This window comes from Monodelphis domestica, chromosome 5, assembly GCF_027887165.1.
Source record: "Monodelphis domestica isolate mMonDom1 chromosome 5, mMonDom1.pri, whole genome shotgun sequence".
NCBI lineage: Eukaryota > Metazoa > Chordata > Mammalia > Didelphimorphia > Didelphidae > Monodelphis > Monodelphis domestica.
In genome coordinates this window covers 37,031,048-37,053,477 of record NC_077231.1, presented here as the reverse complement: position 1 = coordinate 37,053,477, position 22,430 = coordinate 37,031,048, and positions in this window count along the sequence as shown.

Genomic DNA, 22,430 nt, shown 5'->3' with positions numbered 1-22,430 from the left:
CAACTTGGCCATCAGAGTCCTGAGAGATGGCAATGGAAAACCAAAGGAAAGGAACAAGTTGCTCAGTTATCTGTGTTGGGGGGTGGGAGTGGGGTGGAAACTGTATTTGGTCAAGCAGGTTTCCAGTATATATAAGGAGGAAAAATACCAACAATTCAAAGCACAAACAGGCTATTGGTTGAAGCCACTTGGCTGCAGAGGTTGTGGCATTATGATTGAAACCATTTGGGCATGGAGGTTGTGGCAAGGACACTTGGCAGCTAGCCTGTCTCTTCATACTATCTCAGTGGTGATCTCCAGCTATAGTGGAATGATGCTCCCAGAGGTCCTGATGACCACTCCTCACATTTATATATTCTTTTTGCTTTGGGAGAAACTTTGGCCCTTTCTTCTCTCATGCAACTGAGAGATAGCCATTTCATCAGTCAGTTTTGTGACCACCAATGGCTAGAGTATACAGGTATTGAGGAATTTCTGTTTGCCTGAAGAGACCCATCTCCAATGACCCACAACGTGTGTGTGTGTGTGTGTGTGTGTATACTTGTCCAACTTTCCAGCCTAGACTTCTGTTCTTTGACAAGAAAAAAAAATTGTACTTTCTTATTTATACCTCAAAATTCCAAATACAATGTTCTATAACCTTAAGCATGATGATGATATGCCATGTATCATAAAGTCATGTATTGGAAAAATACTGTAGTTTATCAATATTCTTTTTTATATTAAAAAAATTTACCCATTACATGTGATAAATTTCCATACAAGTTTTCTTAAGTTACATGATTGAATTTATCTCCCTCCCTCCCTTTCACTTCTCCCTCCTAGTGCTAGCAGGCAATTCAATCTGGGTTATACATGTATTATCATGTAAAACACATTTCCATATTATTAATTTTTGAAAGTGAATAATCTTATAAAACCAAAACCCCCAAACACAAACCCAAATAAACAAGTGAAAAATTGTCTGCTTTCATCTACATTTATACTCCAACAGTTCTTTCTTTGGAGGTGGAGAGCATTCTTTGTCATAAGTCTCAAAATTGTCCTGGATATTGCTGATAGTAGCAAAGTCTATCACATTTGATCATTCCATGATATTGCAGTTGTTGTGTGTAATGATCTCCTGGTTCTGCTGATTTCACTCTGCATCAGTCCATGAAGGTCTTTCCAGCTCTCTCTGAAATCATACTCTTCATTGTTCTTTACATCACAGCAGTATTTCATCACCATCATATACTACAATTTGTTCAGCCCATTCCCCAAATGATGGACATCTTTTCATTTCCAATCCTTTGCCACCAGAAAAAGAGGTGCTATAAATATTTTTGTTCAAGTAGGTCCTTTCCCCTTCTTTTAAAATCTCGCTGGTATACAGACCTAGTAGTGGTATTACTGGATCAAAGGTTATGCATTGTTTTATAGCTCTTTAGGTACAGTTCAAAATTGCCCTCCAGAATGGTCGAATTGGTTCATAGCTCCACCAGCAATGCATCAGTGTCCCAATTTTGTCACTTCCCTTCCAATATTTATCATTTTCCTTATCTGTCATTTTGGCCAATCTGATAGGTATGAGGTAGCACCTCAGAATTGCTTTAATTTGCATGTCTCTAATCAAGAGGAATTTAGAACATTTTTATATTATTATTGATAGCTTTGGTTTCTTCTTCTAAAAACTGCTTGTTCATGTCCTTTGACCATTTGTCAGTTGGGGAATGACTTCTATTCTTATAAATTTGATTTAGCTCTTTATATATTTGAAAAATGAGACCTTTATTGGAGAAATTTGTCATAAAACGTTTCCCCAGTTTGCTGTTTCCCTTCTAATCTTGATTGCATTGGTTTTGTTTGAACAAAACCTTTTAAATTGAATAGAATCAAAATTATTCATTTTACATCTTATAATGTTCTCTATCACTTGTTTTGGTCATAAATTCTTCCCTCCTCCATAGATCTGCCCTTTTTGTCTAAATCATATACCCATTTTGATCTTATCTTGGTATAGGTTTTGAGATATTGATCTAAACCTAATTTTTCCTGCACTGGTTTCCAATTTTCCCAGCAGTTTTTGTCAAATAGTGAGTCCTTATCCCCAAAGTTGGGATCTTTGGGTTTGTCAAACACTACACCGATGAGGTCATTTACCCCTAGTCTATTCCATTGATTCAGCCTTCTATTTAGTAACATTCTGACGCTATTCTGCTTCTAACATTTTAATATTCTATTTGGATGGTGAGGAATTTTCCCTCAGATAATCCAAACTACTCCCTCCCACTGGTCTCTGTTGGTTTCATCCTCTACAGTTTCTAAGGTTCCTTTCTCCTCAGCAAATTCGCCTCCTCCAACCCCATCCTGCCTTTTGCCTGACCTCATCCGCATCACCGCAGTTGGCTTTACCACTCTCGTTTTGTTCATTTCCATCCGCCCTTCTTTTCTAAACTTAGCTCTCCCCCCTTCCAACATGGTTCCATCCTTAAAAACACAAAATCCTACTGTCTTCACAAAGCCTCTTTGGCTTGATCAAAGAACACCTCCTCCCTGCCTTCAAGTTTGAGCACAAAACTCTACAGACTGCTTTCTGACTTATACCCAGGCATTGTCTTTCCTCCTTAAAATGAAGGATGAAAAATAGATAAAATGCAGCTCTTCTGGGGCAGCTGGGTATCTCAGTGGCCTAGAGACGGGAGGTCCTAGGTTCAAATCCAGCCTCAGACTCTTCCCAGCTGTGTGACCCTGGGCAAGTCACTTGACTCCCATTGCCTAGCCCTCACCACTCTTCTGCCTCGGAGCCAATACACAGTATTGATAAGTAAGGGTTTAAAAAAAATACAGCTCTTCTTTACCTTTTGATTGGATTCCTTAACACTCGTTTCATGTGCTAAGCCTCCTAAGGAGAACTAACAGCCCTTAATTCAATTTAATTCAATATTTGTTGGATCAATAAACAAATCGTTAGGCTGATGAACAAGTGTCAATGTAAGAAGTTAGGCATGTGTTATGTATGATCAAAATTGTTACCTAACATAGTCAGTAGTGGTTAATGGCTTGGCTTGATGTTTTTATTCTACCCTGCATGTTGCCTGTGTAGACAATCGTACCTTTGCAGGCTGTTAGAGTTGGAGGGAACCGTATAAATTGTGCAAATCAACATCATTTCATGCAAAGAAACGGAATCCCAGGAGCACTTTGTCCAAGTGTTATCTATCTTGGGTTATAAACTTGCTCCGCGCTCCCTGTTCCAGGACACGGCGTTGTACTAGACACAGTAAACGCTTTCACGCCAGGCTGCTCCAATTTGTTGTGTTTCAGGCTTTTGGCTAATCACAACATCTTTACGCCTCAGCCTTCTCACTTGTAGGATTGGGGCAGCAACTACCTACATTTGTTCCACTCCTAACGCTTCCTAATAGTGGGTGTTTGTGTTCTAGGCTGGTGGACAGGAGAAATGCTCGTTCCCTATTCTCAGATTCCCCATTCTTCCATTCAAGCCCAACTCTCTGTAGCCACTTCCCTTGGCCTCTACCATTTAGGGGAAAGGATTTCCCTTAAGCCTTGGAGACAAGACCGAAGGGCTTGAAGGCCCTTGAAGTATGTTTCCTATCTATACAATCCTACATTTGCAGGCTTTAGGATTGGAGGGAACCAATAGTAAAGGAGTGTAAACACGCATCATCTTACATAAAGAAACTGAATTCCAAGAGTGATTAGTTCAAGTGTTTTGGAAACCATTTTGGAAAGCAATTTGGGATGGTGCAAATGAAGTGACTAAAATGTCTAAGCTCTTTGAACCAGACACTCCATTACTAGACTTACACTCCAAACAAGCCATTGATGAGATTAAAGTTTCCATATACCTGAGGGATAATACTAGCTATTTCCTCTCTACCCTAGACTTCCAAGGGCTCAATTGTTTGGTTTTTTTTTCTCCTAAAACCCTTACATTTTGTCTTGGAATTGATACTGTGTATTGGTTCCAAGGCAGAAGAGTGGTAAGGGCTAGGCAATGGAGGTTAAGTGACTTGCCCAGGGTCACACAGCTGGGAAGTGTCTGAGGTCAGATTTGAACCCAGAACCTCCCATCTCCAGGCCTGACTCTCAATCCACTGAGCTACCCAGCTGCCCCCCAAGGGCTCAATTGTGCTGAAGTTTCTTTTGGACTAGATTCACTTTGTTTTTCTCTGCTTTGGAAAAGTTATAAAATATGACTCAATAAAAATCTCTCTTCAGTCTAGCTCCAAGCCTCCATGCTGTTAATACTCTCAGTGATTATGAAAATCTCACTTTCTCTGTAAGGTACACAGCTGCCTATCTGCCTCTAAGGACACACACAGAACTCTATTATAATAACAGCTGGGTGGTCTATTTTAAACACTGGTTCATTTTAAACAGAGTGGCAAAAAACTGAAAATAAGAGGGCTCTTAACTGCTGACACTGATTTATCTTACCCTAGAAAGAATGTGTGGGGGTTGGGAGGAAAAAGTAGAGGATAGAAGTCTTCATGGCTCACTAAGCAAAGGAGTCGGCATTGATCTGGCTGCTTTACACTGAATCTCAGTCACACAGCTCTCACATCCAGCTCTCTTTTCTCCTCCCAGCATTGTGGTTAAAACTGCTTAGGTGTGGGGACCACAGCATGGGCTGTGGTAGCTCCTGTCTCTCCACACTGTTGGGCACTCCCTCTCCCTCTCCGCCATATTGGTGTTGGAGCTTCTTCCCCATGCTGCTGGAGCTCTTTCTTGGAGGGTCTCCCCTTGGTACGCTTGCTCACTTTTCAAGAGATTTAGGCTCTCTCCTCTCCTTTAAGATGATGAGGAATGAAGCTGTCCTATCAGCGCAATCATAGGCCCATCAGACCGTTGGTAAATAATTGAAAACAGAGTAGATGATCATCAATTGGGGAATAGCTAAACTAAGTGTGGTACATAAGTGTAGTAGAATATTACTGCACTCTAAGAAATTTTATATGTGTTGAATATAGAAAAGCATAGAAGAATCTACATGAACTGATGCAAAGGGAAGTAATCATAGCCAAGGAAACATAATAACTACCATAATGTAAATGGAAAGAACATGGCAAAAATTCAAAAGTGGTTATAAAAGAATTATAAAAATCAAGCATGATTTGAATGAAGAGATATGACAGGATACCCTCAACTTACTTCTTTGTGGAGTTAGGAGGTCCACAAGTGTTACATGTGTCTTAAATTTGTTTCAATATATTGATCAGTTGTGCTGATTCTCTTCTCTTTAAGAAAATTATTTGTTTACTATCAACAAAGCAATGGGTTCAAATCAAGAAAACATCTAATGCCCAGTGGACTTACGTGTCGGCTATGGGGGGTGGGGGGGAGGAAAAGAAAATGATCTTTAACGAATAATGCTTGGAAATGATCAAATAAAATATATCAAAAAGAAAAAAAGAAAAAAATTATTGAGAATAAAAAAAAAGAAAATTATTTGTTCACTAGAATAACTCTCTGGGTGAAGGAGGAAAAGGGATGCTGGGGATAACTGTGGTGATAAAAGAAACAAAAGACATCAATAAAAATAATTTTTTAAAACTAAATTACTGTGTGTGCCTTCTCAAAGACCAACCTTGGCTCCCAATTTTATATCAGATTAAATATACAGTAATTTTTTTATACCTGAAAATGAACTTCTCCTCTAATTCCTTACTTTTATATATGAGGAAACAGGCTTAGAGAAGAAAGCGACTCATTCAGGGTCAGTGGCAAAGCCAATCTAGAAGCCAGCTTGTCTGATCAACAATTAATCGATTCATCTGTCCAATTGTATAATTCTTATCTGTTGATTTCAATACACATTTCTCTTGGCCTTGCCTAAAAATTCTCATATCTAACTCCTCCCACCCCATCACTAGGTTGCCATACTATTCTAGGTAGTGTGTAATTAAGATTTGCTCCCCAGAACTCTAAATCCCAGCATCCCCCTTCCATTCTCACATTATGTCCTTATGTTTTAGAGATAAAGTTTGTATGACCCTGCCCCTCTCTCTCGTTTTCCCTGATTGTGGTTTGTGGAGGTGGGGTGAGTGAGGTGAGAGGCAGGAGAGTTTTACTCAGGTTTTACTTCTATTTCTTTTTTGTTCTACTTTAAGTGGTTATAAATCTTATAAAATATAGTTCTTGGAGTTATTTGATATTAATTTAAATTTAACAGTAGATAACCCATCCAAAAATCCTATGATATTTTACCTTGGCCCTCTTTTACCAAACAGCTTGCCTTCTATTTGTCTATGTCTTTTTCTTCAGATTCACTAAAAATTCTTATCTCCCATAAAGTATTCCAGACAATCTAATTGTGAAAAAGGAATTCATCACCCTTTTTAAAAAAAAATTAATCAATCAGATGACTTAGACTTCCCCTCCCTTTGTCTTAATTTAATTAATCAGGGACCTGGAGGTCCTTTACCATTGAAATATGCAGGGATAGGCCATTCCACAATGAAAGGAAGTAGAAACCAGCAAGACAGGACTTGATCCCACAGGCACTGCCCCCCTGGGTGGTGCCAGGCAAATTAAGGAACTATGATTGGTTCCTGAGATGTGATGTGGGAGAGCTAGTGGGTAGAGAAGAAAGGGGCTTATAAAGATATGATCAGAGGTCTGAAGGGTCATTTGGATTCTCATTCAGATTCTGGTAGAGACTCAGATTCATTCCTGCATTGGTGACTCGGGCTGAAGGGACTCTCTGGTTCTGGTGACTCTGACTGGAGACACATTCTTGCATTGGTGACACTCCTGCTGGAGACTACTATGCTGGTAACTCTTGCTGAAGAAACTCTTGCAGACTTCTGACTGGAGATTGGAACCCTGTCAACAACGGCACTCAGAATCAGCTCTCTACCTCCTTCCTACATTTCCCTCTCTTTACTATCTCTACTTTGATTAAACTAAATTGTTAAAGCTACTAACAGAATCATAATTTAAACTATTACAATTTGGCGATCCTTTTTAACTATTACAATTTGGTGACCATGTTTTAACTATTTCATTATTATTAATGTAAAACACGCTATTTCTCATAATCAAAAGATCATAGATTTAGATCTGAAAAGGTCCCTCAAGTTCATTTAGTACAACTCTCATTTTACAGTTGAGGAGGATATGTGACTTACTCAAGGTCATAGAAGTAGTCAGTGGCAGAGCCAAGATTTGAACCAAGGTCCTCCAACTCCAATTCCAGTTCTCTTTTGACTCTGCCAAACTAATTCTAGGCATCAGCATCAACATCCTCTCAGTCACTCCAGTTCCCAACCTTGGAGTCATCATCAACGTTCCCCTTTTACTCTCCTTACCATATCCAATCAGCTGCCAAGCCTTGTTGATTTTGCCTCTATAACACCTCTATTATCTCAACTCATACAGAAACCACTGTAGCAGGCCCTCATCACCTCCCCAAAGTTTCCAATCTCTCCTCTCTCGAATTCTTTCTCCATTGAGCTGATAAACATGTTTTCTAAAGAACAAGTTCGACCAGCTCCCTTACCTGGAGACTTTTGGTGGCTCTCTGTTTTCTCTAACGTGATATTACAAACTCCTTTGTTCTTTGGCATTTAAATCTTCTTCCAACCTAGAAGTCTACTTTTCCAGGCTTATTTCTTCCAGTTCTCCCAATGTGTCCTGATTAAGGCAGAGTATACCAGCACTATGACCTCTATTCCTAGAAGCTTCATGGCTCCTAATGCAAACTGAGGCTACATTAATTTTCTGGCTCCTACACACACACACACACACACACACACACACACACACACACACACGTGCGCGCGCACGCACACACACACACACACATCATAGTGAGCCTGCAATCCACTAAAACTTCCAAATGGTTTTGAGAAAACTGCTGACTATGCCTTCCTCATCTTTATTTATTTTTAAAATTCTGAATTTAATGACTATATTTCAAAAGAAATATATTTCCATATACAAAGTAAAACAACAACAACAACTAGAAGAATATTACATGTAAAACCAGAGAATTATGATTACCTTTTTTTGCAATTAGATGACTATATTTTTAAGCAATCTTAAAAATATGTAATAGGGGATCAGCCAATGGCCATTAGGGGCTTGCACAGTGCATTAATACACACACACAGCTTTATGCAATTGGAGGCTGAGGACCCTGGCTTCCAGAAAAGAAAAGTCATAGTCATGATGCCATATAGAGACATACATTTGAGCATTGGTTCTGATCTGATAACCACATAGTGGACAGTATGTATTACACCTTTACCTTTTGTCATAGACTCAATACTGTATATTGGTTCTAAAGCACGCAATTGGGGTTACATGATTTATCCAGGGCCACATAGCTAGGAAGTATCTGAGGTCAGATTTGAACCCAAGACCTCCTGTCTTCAGGCCTGGTTCTCTATCCATGGAGCCAAGTAGCTACCCTGACAATAGAGCTTTTAATTGGCTGTAGTCACTGAAATGGAACTTGAAGTACTGTCAAAAAGCTGCTCGTGGTGTGATTCTTCTCTTTGATGGTGTCTGGTGAGAGAGAGGGACTGCTGTAAGGCCCCACAAATCTGGGCCTCAGTTCTTTGTCAACCTCCAGATTTGTTCTTTCCTTTTAGGTGAAGGTCATTCATCTGAATACTTTTACCTGCGTGAGCCTCAAGAATTAAGGAAGCCATGAATCTGCAGGTTTCTAGGCTCCCATCTGGGAGTCAAATCCATGTGAGGTTTTGCACCCAGACTAGCTACAAGCACAAGAAAACCTGGGGATCTAGGACAGGAGTGGCTGAGATCAGGAATCTTTGGGCAGGAATGCTGAGTTTGGAGTCAAACGTGGTGGGATTCATTCTGCTTAAAAACTAGGCTAGATTGAAGTCCCCTCTCCCTAGAGGCTGAGGTGGCATAGAGACTAAACCCCTGAGACGCTGGGGGTGAGGGGAAATGTTTGCACTTCTTTCTATATCTATATCCCTTTGTAAAAGCTAATTCATATTTATCGGATGAATGAAAAGGCTTCTTGTGCCTGGAAACTAACAGTGTGGGAAACACATCTGAAACTGGGCTTGAGCTTCTGGAGTATGTCAGGACCTAGAGGGGGACAGGCAGCTGGCCTTTTAAAGGACACAATACATTCAACATTCTATTTTCAACCTGTTTGTTACTTTCTTCTTTTTTTTTTAAACCCTTACCTTCTGTTTTGGAATCAATACTGTGTATTAGCTCCAAGGCAGAAGAGTGGTAAGGGCTAGACAATGGGGGTCAAGTGACTTGCCCAGGGTCACACAGCTGGGAAGTGTTTGAGGCCAGATTTGAACCTAGGACCTCCCATCTCTAGGCCTGGCTCTCCCAGCTGCCCCCCTGTTTGTTCCTTTCTGAACGTCCCTTTTCTGTGCATTTTAAAAAATGTCCCCTCTTTTTTGTTTTTGTAACATTAGCTCTAGCCCTCTCTCCTGCCCAAATAAAAAGGGGGGGGGGGAGAAAATCCTGTAACAAATAAGTAAAATAAAGCAAAACAAATCCAAATGCCTGCCATTTCAAAAATGTAGGTCCTGTTGTGCATCTCTCTGTCAGGAGCTGGGGAGCATGTTTCATTATGGGTTCTCTGGAATTGTAGTCGGTCATTCCAGTGATCAGCATTTTTTAATATTTCAAATTGTTTTTCTTTACTATGGTGTTATCCTTATATAAATTGTTTCCCCAGTTCTGTTCAATTACTTGTAGTTCATAGAAATCTTCCCAGGTTTTTCTGAAACCATCCCTTTTGTTGTATTTTATGGCCATCTTATAATTCTGAAGTTTATTTTTTAACCCATTCTATCACTTTGCATTTATTGCTAGTACATTTCTTATAATTAGCTTCAACTTGGAGTGGATCCTGATCCTATCATTCAGTGTGTTAGCTATGTCTCCCAGATTTGTGCCACGTGCAAATTTGACAGGCATGTGTCTTATGCTTTTAGCCAAACTGTTGATGAATTCACAAATTCTGTCAGGGGCAAACAAGAGGGGGGGGGGGAGAGAGGGAGAGAGAGAGAGGGAGAGCAAGGGAGAGAGAGAGAGAGAGAGAGAGAGAGAGAGAGAGAGAGAGAGAGAGAGAGAGGGAGGGAGGGCAGAGGGAAGAGGGAGGGAGAGAGAGAGGGAGGGAGAGAGAGAGAGAGAGAGAGAGAGGGAGGGAGGGCAGAGGGAGGGAGGGAAAGAGGGAAAGAGAGAGGGAGAGATTAGGAGAGAGGGAGAGAGAGAGAGAGAGGGAGAGGAACCAAGGAACGGAGGCATGGAAGGACAAGCCATTTCTAAGGGGGCCCCTAGGTGACTTGGTAGATAGAAAGCCAAGGTCCTGGATTCAAATTTGAACTCAGATACTTCCTAGCTATATGACCCTGGGCAAGTTACTTAACCCTAATTGCCTGGCCCTTATTGCTCTTCTACCTTGGAATTTATACCTGGCATCCATTCTAAGATAGAAGGTTAAGGTTTTAAAAAAGAAAGAAAAAGAAGCCATTCTTCCTCTCAAAGACTTTATTGGGGGAAACATACCATATGCCCTCATTTATGTATGAGAAATCTTTCTGATTTCCTCTAGTTATCAGTACTTTCTTCCTTCTCAAATTATCTTGTATTTACTGAGCTATTCACATGTTATAATCCCCAGTATAATGTAAGGTGCTTGAGGAGAGCCATTATTTTTCATTTTTTCCTCTGTATCCCTACTGCTTAATAAATGTTTATTGAACAAAATTTCTCATGTTCTTTATTAAATGCTGCATATAAAATAATTTAAAATTTCATCTATGTAATCATCTTATATGCCACTGATAAATTTGTATTTATCCATATTGTTTCCCTGTGAAATGAACAATATCTGCCAAGTGTAGAAAGGCCCTTCTAGAACGAGGAGAACAATTTGTACAGTAACAACAATGTTGTAAAGACAATCAACTCTGGAAGGTTTATTAATTCTGATCAACACAATGACCAACTGCAGTTCCAAAGGACTCACGACTTCCACATAGCTGATGGCTGTAGAGTACAGATAGTAGGGATTGAAACATTTTGCTTTGCTTTTCTTCTTCCTTTTAACTTTCTTTCTCTTTCTTTTTTTGGGCATGGCTAAAGCAGGAATTTGCTTTTTGTGACCATACATATTTGTAATGAGTTTTGTTTTTCTTGCCCTCTCAGGGGGTAGGAGAGGGAGAAAAAGGAGGGAGAGAAATTGGAACTGAAAATAAATTTAAATTGAATTTTAAAAAAGAAGAAAAAAAAAGTCCTGGCTACATAGTCTAGATTATTTTTTCCCTTAAAAGGAAAAGGAGGCCTAAGACCCAAACCACTGGCATAGCTGTCTGCCTGCCTAAGTAGAAAAGCCCAAAGCTATGGGAGCTGGGGGCTCAGAGTTGAAGGATTCTCTGCTCTTCTGTGAGTCCACTCACTTTGCGGTCTGAGTATGTATGCATGTGGAGAAGAGGGACCAGCATTCAACTGACTCAATGCTGTGTCTTTGCTGAATTTCCTTCCCAATGCTGTTGTTAGATAAACTTCCTTTTTGTAGAATGGCACGCAGTATAGGAGAGTTTTAGTTACAGTCCTGAAGCAGAACAACTGGGTTGACTTGAGTGAGGTCAACTCTTCTCCTCTGTAAGTTCCTCAAAACTAGGAGCCCCCCTAACTTTGTATACTCTCAGATTTACATATTCTGAGCACTCCCAAGCAATTGGCGATTGAGTAATTATAAGGGAAACCTCTTTTGCCATATGGAGAATGGTTTTTAAGAGAATTCTGCAAGTTTTGGCCAATACTCCTTAACTCAAAGGTTTCTTAACTTCCAGTATTTAGGGAACTTCTTGGATTTTGCATGACTTCTAATACTTAGGGAGCGATTTTGGTTCCTGGGGGAAGTAGAGCAAATGGAACTGGCTTGGCCAGTTTCAATCAGCCCTATTCAGTCTTAACTCAGGAGTTGATTTGCAGGGGAATCAAGAGCATTATAGGAGGGAGGGTAGACTGGCCTCTGACCACACTCTCTCATGGCTACATTTCTTTCTCCAGAGTTTTCAGGTAACCAGAATTACTTGGAAGTATCCCTTCTCTCCATTGCAATCAACTCAAATATCCACCAGCTGTTCTCCCCCCCCCCCCCCATTTTCTAGAGGGTCAGTAACTAGCTCCTTAATTTCATGTGACAACTTAACACCAATTAGCTTTTACAAAAGGAGATTTATTTCAGACATAGCCAGAATAAATGTATAGATTCTCCTTCTCCCCAACATATTAGGCACATTCTTTCCACTATAACACTTCCCCAAGTTCATCCATTGAGGGGTCACTGGATATGCCAAATGAGGGGTCCCGAAGGTCACTCTTTGCTTCTTGAAGCACTGATTCTGCACCAAATGAAAACTTCAACTCTGAGACCAAAGGATGCTGGGGAACCCTCTGGGCCTTTTGAACCCACAGGTCATAGACTCCACCCCCATCATTCATTCCTCAGGAGCAATGAGGTTTTAGAGACCCTAGCTGGAACTGACCAGCATGTTAACTGACCAAAAGCAGTTCTAGAATGTGTAGGCACGCTCCATAGTTTGTGGCACTTTTCTTATTTATCTTTACAATTTTCCTGGAAGCAGCTTCCTAGCATCCCCCATCTGGAAAGAAGCCATCTTCTCTCTAGCGTCATCCACATGAAGGAGCCATCTGAGGCACTCTGGGTATGTGCCAGACCTTCATTACAGGGATTTAAAAGAATCTCATCACTACATCTCCACCCAGTTTCTTGGCAGTTTTTGCTGAGAGGAGTTCCCAGAATGCTTTGAAAAGGACCAAATCTAGCAACTAAGGGATATGACAGGAGTTAAAAGGAATTTTGGACTCAGATAACAGTTTGGGCTGAGCAGAGCTGAGCAGCAACAGGCTTTAGAGAAGTTCAAGAGGCACAGCTGAAATATCCAAACATGAATAGGAAAATAAAGTATAAAACTATCTGTTAATCAGAACCAAATAAATAAAGGAGAATGTGTTTATATTGAAAACTTTCTGATGAATGGAAATCAGAAAGAATTCATTTTTATTTTTGCATTGTGCATGGTAAGTCTAGGAACAGAGAAACATTACTTCTACTGAAAAGTTATCATGGGGAGCATCTAGGTAGCTCAGTGGATTAAGAGCCAGGCCCAGAGATGGGAGGTCCTGGGTTCAAATCTGACATCAGACACTTCTCAGCTGTATGACGCTGGGCAAGTCACTTAACCCCCATTGCCTAGCCCTTACCATTCTTCTGCCTTGGAACCAATTCCAAGACAAAAGGTAAGGACTTAAAAAAAAAGAAAAAAGAAAAGTTATCATGTTCACTGGCTTATAACTTATTACTTAATTGTTGAAGTATCTTTCAATCAAAAAGTACCCCAAGAGTAGAAACACAGAGGAAAAACAACTGCTTGATCACATGGGTCAATGGGGACATGATTGGGGATGTAGACTCTAAATGGTCACCCTAGTGCAAATATCAATAATATGGAAATAGGTCCTGATCAGTGACACATGTAAAACCCAGTAGAATTGGGTGGCTATGGGAGGGGGAGGGGAGGATGGGAGGGAAAGAACATGAATCATGTGATCATGGAAAAGTTCTCTTAATTAATTAAATACATTTTTAAAGTACCCCAAAATTTACTATATGAATCAAATTAACTAAAAAAATAACATAATTATTTATAAGTTTGTCTTGTCCCTCAGAATACAAATAGAAATTTTTTTTGAAATGAAGGATAGGCAATCCTGTTGCTTTCAAGAACAAAAAGGTTTCGAGTTTTTTTATCATTAATGAATAAAATACATTTTTAAAATATTTATTTTGTAGTTATCCTTTTGAAATTATTTTGTGTATATTTTTATAATTAATATATTAGCACAATCACACTGTATAATATGTTGATAAACATATATGTGTGTGTGTGTTTGATTAGGTGCATTGTCAAAAAAACTATTGAAACCATGGAATTAAAAAACTAGAAGACTCCAGAAGTGTTAAGCCATGCCAACATTGCTGGTAGTGTAGGGAATAAAATTAATATGGTTTGACAAAATATAAGAGAATGTGGTTGCCAATATAACTCAAGTCAAAATGACTTTTTATTTAGCAGCTTTATTTACAAAATGGAAGGAAAGAGTAAAGTAGAGAAATGTGAAAGAGGGTAGAGTAAGCAGTCTAGCTTATCACCCTAAATGTTTCTCTGGTGCCTGGCTCAACTCAGGTAGGGCTTGTTAACCCTGCACCAGAGGAGCCTCAGCCAGAGGGCCATTTAGCTGGAGGACCTGATGGGGAATAACCATAAGGCCTCCTCTGGAAACTATTCTCTCCAGAAGCCAGGAAAGGAGTCTGCTTTTCACTCACCCACACTGTAGTCCAAAGGGGAAGATCCAAGAGCAATCTTACCAAATGCTAGAGTCCCAAGTCCATGCTGAAAAAGGTCCTCCACTAGCCTTGAAAGAATTTGAAGACTTTGTGACAGGAAGTTTTGGCTACTTTTAAAGACCCTTCTTTGCTTCACTTCCTGTTCTTTCCTCCACTTTAGGGGACCAATTGTAGTCTTTAAATTTGCTTAGGACCATCCAGGGGGCAGTCATTTGCTTCTAGAGGTGCAAACCCCTGTAGTAAGTATGGACTTCCCCTACTTTAGAGTTAAGTAGTATTTGCTTCTGGTTGATTAAATTTAAAAGCAGGCAAAGGGAGAGTTCATCACAGTTCTACAATATGAAAAGTATGAGTTGTTTTGGTCAAGTATATTCCCACATATTTGTCTGGCCATATGTCCTCTGGTCAAACATGTGCCCTTTTGAGAATATTTTCATCATCTGTTATTATTTTTATATGTGGTCTCCCCTGCTGAGAGTAGAATGTATCTTGTAGGATATAGCCTGAATATTTCTTATCGCTCATTTTGCTATGTTATGTAATTAAATTTAATTTTACTTTAAACCAATGTGGCTCAAGATTGATCTAGTAAAAGAAATCCATTAGTGGGGGCTTTTGGGTTAGGGTTTTTTGAGAATATTGACTTAGAAAATGTCCCGAACCTAAAGTAGCTTCCTGAAGGTCAATGTGTGAGAAGGGTCTGAGCACTCTAAGTAACCCCATAGTTGTCCTAGGTGATCCTCCATGCACTTTACCCATTATTAAAAAAAAAAAAAAGTAGACCTTTAGAACTCTGATCTTAATTTGTCTAATCTTGAGGGCAGAGAAGTTTTGGCTTACCAAAGTTACAAAATGAGGGTCAGAATCTACCAGGTTTCCCAAGTCCCATAAGAGCATTCTTCCAACTACTCCTGAATGATTTTCCAAATGCCATTCTTTTGAAGTAGTCAAATGGAAGTATCTTACCAACAAAATAAGACCTCTGGTTTCACTGGTTTTAGACATTCTCTACTAAGGCAGACTTCCACCATCTCTGGAACTTCCAGTATGAAAGACTTGCCTGGAGCAGCGAGAAGTTAAATGATATGCACGTGGCATACAACCAGGATGTGCCAGGTGAGGCTTGAACTTGAAGCCAACTCTTTCCTCTCTTCCATGGTTCTTTCCCATTTTAGAGTTATGGAAACCAGGACTCTGGGACTGGTAAGCAATTTCTCTTTGGTGGTTGGGCCAGAACTCAAATTCAGGTTTCTTTCTGCTATAGGCATTTTGTTTTATTATTAAGCAATAAATGATATCTCAGGAGCAGCTAGATAACATAGTGCATAGAATGCCAGGCTTGATACTAGAAGGGTATCAGTTCAAATATGACCTCAGACACTTCCTAGCAGTGTGACCCTGGGCAAGTCACTTCACCCCTGATTGCCTGGAGACTAAGAAGATAAGGGTTTTTTAAATTAAAAAGTGAGGCTTCCCTTCATTAGAAATTGCTATTAATTTAGATTGTTGGGGGGGGCATTGCTTTCAAGGTCTTTCCCTCTCCCTTTTATTCTTAGAAAGAGAATGCTGGAGTTATCTGCCAAATCTATGGATATACATGAAAGTGAGCAGTAGGCCTGGAGCTGTGCTGTGGCAATGCAGTTTAGTAGTGCCATAGTTGCCAAAGGAATATTTTCAATATCTCTTTCTATGGAAAATGTACTGTATTGGGACTTAGAAGACCTGGATTCTACCACTGACTTTCACGTCATAAGCCCTCTGGGTCTCATCGCCATCTGTAAGTTGAAGAAGTTGGACTCAATGACTGATCAAGGTCCTTGAAGCTTGGTTGACCATAGTGACTTGTAGGTCCTTCCTAGTCCGCGCTTTGTGTACACATGAGATCTCTGCCTCAGTTTTCCCTAGAGAGGCACCATCCCCTTCTGATGCAGGGTGAACAGCTTTGATCTGTCAGAGCTGTTTCTCTCTGCCCAAAGTTTTCCAACCTTCGTCCTGGCAGTCCTTTGCTCTTTCAGACCTTTATGTTCTGGATCTCCTCAGAAGGGAGTGTTGCCTCAGTTTCCCAGGGACAGTTCCTTATTGTTAAGGGATCTGGTATTTTTCAATGATCCAGCAGATAGAGTGACGACAGCCTTCCCAGTCCTGACCTTGCTGAGAATAACCTTGAAAGCTCCCCATTTCCCCCTTTCTTTCCAATAGTTTTGTTATGTCCTTATTTTTATTCTCTGGGTCCGCTCCCAACGACACCCCTATGAATTTCCAATCCAAAACCATCACAATGTCTAGTAAGGATTTCAGGATCTTTCTTTTAAGTAGTGATTAAGTTAAGTTGTATTTGACAACTAAGGATGCGAAACTGTTCATTTAAAAAATAAAAAAATTAAATTTATCTAGTGCTTTAAGGTTTGCAAAGTATCTTACAAATATGGTCTTCACAACAACCCTAGGAGGTATGAATTATTATTATCTCCATTTTACAAGTGAGAAGTCTGAGGCACATGGAGGTTAAGTGACTTGCCCAGGGTCAAACAATTAGTAAGTATACGAGACTGGATTTGGATTTTGGTCTTCTTGACTAAATCCCAGACTATCTTCATTGTACTGTGTATATATAATCTGTATAGTAATGTACAATGAAATAAATTACATGTAACTAAGATGTATCAAAGAAGAGTAAACTGACAACTTTCTGTCAAAATGAGTAAGGCATTTTGTATCTATAATTCTATGAAAATATAACAATGGGAAAGGGGAAAAAATTCAAGGGTCTGAAATATAAAACCTGCCTGTTTCAAAGTTACAAGATAGTTGTTCTAGTTCAGTCATTTCTGTTGTGTCTGATTCTTTGTAACTCCATTTGGGGTTTTCTTGACAGAGATACTGTAGTGGTTTGCCATTTCCTTCTCCAGCTCATTTTACAGATGAGGAAACTGAGGCAAACAGGATTAAATGATTTTGCTCAAGTCACACAGCGAGTAAGTGTCTGAGGCCAGACTTGAACTCAGGTCTTCTTGACTCCACTCTCTATTCACTGTGCCACCTAAGTTACCCTTCTTTGATCAGCTAACCTCATTTATATAGGTCAGTCCTCAGGCTGCTACTCAACTTATTCTCATGTGTAATCTCATTAACCCAAATTCCAGAATAATTCAAGGGGATGTTTGGATTTTTCTCATTAATTAGTTAAATTATATTCTCCTATTCATTAAAAGTCTCTCTTCTAGTTCCTCAAATATTATTTATTTTACTCTTTTCTCCATAGAGGTCACTCATATCTCTACATAAATAAAATCTCTTAATATGGTAAGGTTAAATAATTATTAAATAATTGAATATATACTTTGTTAGTCATAATAAATAGTCATGATCAAATAAAAACATAGATAAGTATTTGTAATATTTTATTTGTGAAAGTGATCACAACCCAAATTATCTCAAACCTTTGCTGTCATTGCAAATAACTCCTCTTCACTTCTGAGAACATGGTTCCACACCACCAAATTCACTCAGTATTGCAAATAAAGTCTCTTTGCCAGTCTCTTCTTCATCTTCTTTGCAAGATAAGGATTATTATGGCTTTATTGGGAAAGAAGAGACTGCTATCTTCTTTCTGTTGTCTTCAGCTTTCTTTCGGACATGATGGGACTTTTCTCAGCTCTTCTCAGACTTATTACTCTTATCATTTCTCCTGTTAAATCTGAAATTTCAATTCATTTCTCCAACATTTCCATTGGCTCTTAAGGCTACAGTAACTATAGCGTCTGGAGGAGAGGATTTTGAAGCAGATGTTCGATTTCTTTGTGTATATATTTATACATATACTATTATTTATACTAGTGTATTTATACATATACTATACATATAATATTTAAAATGCCATGTAACAGTCCATGTATATACATATGAGCACACAGGAACCTTATGGCAGGGACTCGCACCTCAGGCTTTGGCTCGCCAATGTTTAAATTACTCAACAAAGTGCTTGATTGATTAACTACCTTAGAAGCCAAGTCACAGAAGCATAGAAATTAAGTGAAGCTAGTAGACAAAACAGCTCTTTCCTGAACTTTTTTATTGACTTTATAAATTGTTGAGTCAGAAAAGATAAAATGTGATGAGATAGTTGAAAAGAAAAGGGATATGATCCATCTGTGCAAAAATCTTTATAGTAGCTCTTTTGAGATTGGAAACTGAGGGCTGTTCCTCAATTAAGAAAGGGCTGAACAAATAGCTATGAAGATGATGGAATAGTAGTGTGCTACAAGAAATGATAAAAGAAATAGCTTCGGAGAATCTTGGAAGACAAGTATGAACTGTATATGAACTGCTAAGCAGAACTAGGAGAATAATTTATTGTTGAAAGATATTTAACTTCTGAAAGACTTGGGAACTCTGATCAATGCAGTGACCAGTCATGATTCTAGAGGAACATGCTACCAAACATTCTTCCTGACAAAGAGGTGAAGGTTGAACCTTTAAAACCAAAATGGCCAAAGTGGGAATTTCTTTGATTGACTGTGTGTCTTTATGATAATGGATTTGCTTTTCTTTCTTTCTTAATAGGAGAGGCATAGAAGATGGGAGGAATAAAAGGCAGATTTTCATTGATTGAAAATTTTTTAATGAAAAAAAATTGGGAAGCTCAAGACAAATTACAAAAGTCAAAGTCCTGCCATTACTAGAAAACCTAGCAACCCTTCCAAAGGCTTTTCCAGTTGGTTCATCATTTCATTTTTTTAGTAGGCTGTGTTCCTGAAATATTATAGACTTTTGGAGAATTTCCCCAAGGAGGATAGCTTATAGACAAAGCTATGAGTAGGAATTCTATCATTCTCAGTTGTACCTTAAATATGTTACAAATTTCCTTCCTCTTATTCTTTCTCTAAAATATTGCCATTTCATAGAGACTTAAGTTCCAGCCAGTGACCTGAACAACATGGAGGGAGGCGAATACAGGGCAAGACTGTAAGGGGGAAAAGGAATTAATTTTAAGAGGGTTGGACTTTATATTTTATGAGTGTGGTCGCCAGGAATTTAATTGATTCCAAAGAGATTTTATTTACCATTTATTTACAAAATGTAGAAAGAGTGAAGCAAGAAATCAGAGAGAGGATAACTAAGTAATTTATCTCCAGCCCCAGGCTCAACCCTGGCAGGGCTAATTAGTTCTTAGCCAGAGGGGCCTCAACCTTGAGCTGAGGACCTGAGATGCAGGGAGCCTCTCTCAAGAGGAGAGGTCTCTGCTGAGGCTAGTTTCTTCAGACAATCCAGCAGTGCAGAGTCAGGTTTTCACTCACCACATGACAGTCCAGTCAGCAGATTCTTTATCAGCCTCACCAGGAAACAGAGTCTCAGGTCTAGTCAGCACTCCAAGGAATGAAGAATTGAATTCTCACAGGAAGTAACAGCTCCTTTTAAAGACACTTCCTGTGTCTTCCTCTAATTTTGTGTCTACCAATCACAGTTGAAGTCCTGCTCTAGAACTGCACAGGAGGCAGTCAGTCGATTCTAATTCATCACCCACTATTACATAAATGGGTTACAGACCTCCCACTTCATGATTAAGTGGGATATTTGCACTTTTGGTGATTAGATCTAAAAATTGGTAGATCTCCATACTCAACTTTAAGTACCATGTTTACTCTTATGGGGATTAAAACTAAAAATAGGCAGATCTTACAATTTTATCTTCACAATCAGGGGAGAGTTAAGTATTTTCATTGTTATAATCAGGGGAGTGTTAAATTTAATCTTCACAGACCAACCCCAGTACTGATAAACATTAATTAACTGTGTACCCCCCAACGCATTAAACAACAAATTAAAAATAAAAAACAAGAACAATTTATTGACTGCTTGTTTTGGGCCCAACACTGTGCTAGGCATTTTATGAAGGGCCAGCAAAATTTAGATTTTTCATATGAAACGAACTCTAATTTGTTATGGGATATATAATTTCATAAGCACAAAGCAGTAGTGTCACATATCCCAAATTATTATTTTTATTAATACTAAATTCTCTTATTCATTAGAAGAATGTTCTTTAATACCCACTGATAATATTCCTTACCTAATTCCAGAAGTTTGCCAGGTAATCATCTTCAAAACTTGAATTATCACATCATTTCTTCTAAATCTCAATAAAATACTTATATTCCGTGTTGTGGAATTGTTAAAAATTTCTAATGGGAATGAGAGGAAGTAGATGTGGAAAGGTGCTGTTATATCTAGCCCAATATAACATTACATAGAATTTAACAACCAGGTTTAGAGATACTAGATGGCAAGAAGTTCCTCCTAAGGAGGAAGGGGAGGACTGGGAATGCATTAAAATCTGAGAAGTTTTATTTTTGGCTAATTCCCTTGACCAAGAAATATACTGATAGCCTTCTTTGTCCTTGAACCATTACTCATTACATATTTTCTGCCTAGTCAACTTAAGTATTTGAACTTTCAAGGGTGTAGTAAAACTTCCTATTCCCTTCATGTGCATAGACTAATTTATCCCGACCTAACTGAAATACTGTGTATATAGAAAAGGTTGGCTCTAGCTCTCAAGCAGCAGAAACCATCTGGATAATTTCAGTTTAAGAATGAACCTTGGTTGTGTGCGCCTGTGGGCCAAAAGAACCTTTTTCTTTCTCCTGGCAAATCAGGAATAAATCATTTTGGTGTATATACACACTCACCCCAGTCTACACCACCTCCCCACTTCATCCCCTCAATACACACAACAATTCATATGTGTGTTTTAATGCACATATATGTGTAGATTCTCTCTATGTTTGTACATAGAGAGAATCTGTACATGATTTTTTGTTCAGTTGTTTTTCAGTCATGTATAGCCTCTCATGACTCCTTTTGGGGTTTTCTTGGCAAAGGTATGGGAGTGGTTTACCATTTCCTTCTCCAGCTCATTTTACAAATGAGGAAATGGAGGTAAACAGGATTGAATGACTTGTCCAGGGTCACATAGCCAGTAAGTGTCTGAGGCCAGATTTGTACTCAAGAAGATGAGTCTGATTCCAAGTTGGCACTCTAGTTACCACCAATATATATATATATATATATATATATATATATATATATATATATAATATGATACATAATTGTGCATGTGTGTGTGTAGCCTTCAGCATAAGGATTGCTAGGTAGAATCAGAGGACTCCCTTGTGCTTTCAGACATTAGATGATTCTTCTCAAAACAAAGACATTAGTCACAAATCTGTCTTGGTCTAAGGGCACCCTGCTTGGACAACCTCTCCTACAAATTGTTGTTATCTCTTTAAGAGGCAGGAGAGCTTAAAGTGTGATTCTAGAGAGCCTGAGAAGAGAGAATTAATGGAGATTTTGTGGAGAAAACAGAGAGAAAGGGGATGAGGAAAACCTTTTTTTTTTTCCTGAATGGAACTCTTTTAACCTAATCTTGCAAAGATGAAGAGAATTCTGTAGGGGAATCTTGAATTATCTATCCTGAGCAGACTGATGGCTGGAATTGTGTTTCCAGAAGTAAGGGGAAGTCAACTGCAGGCAAAGTTATTACCTGAGGTGAATCTTGTAGCCAAAACATTGTAGATGACTGTGTCCTTGGGTTTTTGTTTGTTATGTTGTTAATAAAGAATATTGGCAGGAACTTTATTATTTGTTTAATCCTCAGAGTTTGGGGTATGTAGACATGGATGAACAATGGTGTTTGGGAAGAGGTTTCTCCAGTTAGTGAATAATATTTGAGAAACTAGAGTCGGGGCTCTAAACCTAATCGATTAGGTAATGAGATGAGCTCGTTTAGTCATGGATTGTGCTAGAACTACAGATGATCAAGTAGCTGGCTAAGGAGTGCCCTACAAGTGAAGTGATCAACCCCAAATCTCTGTTCTGTTAACTCAGTATTACAGAGTCAGAGTACGAAGCTGAAAGATTGTGGGCTATCTGGTTCAATGCTCTCCACATCGTGGGCCAGTGGTAAAGTGGGCAGTGGAAGCCTGACCTCAAGGTGTGGGGGATCAGCCAACTGGGGACTGGAAAGACGGATCTCAGAGCC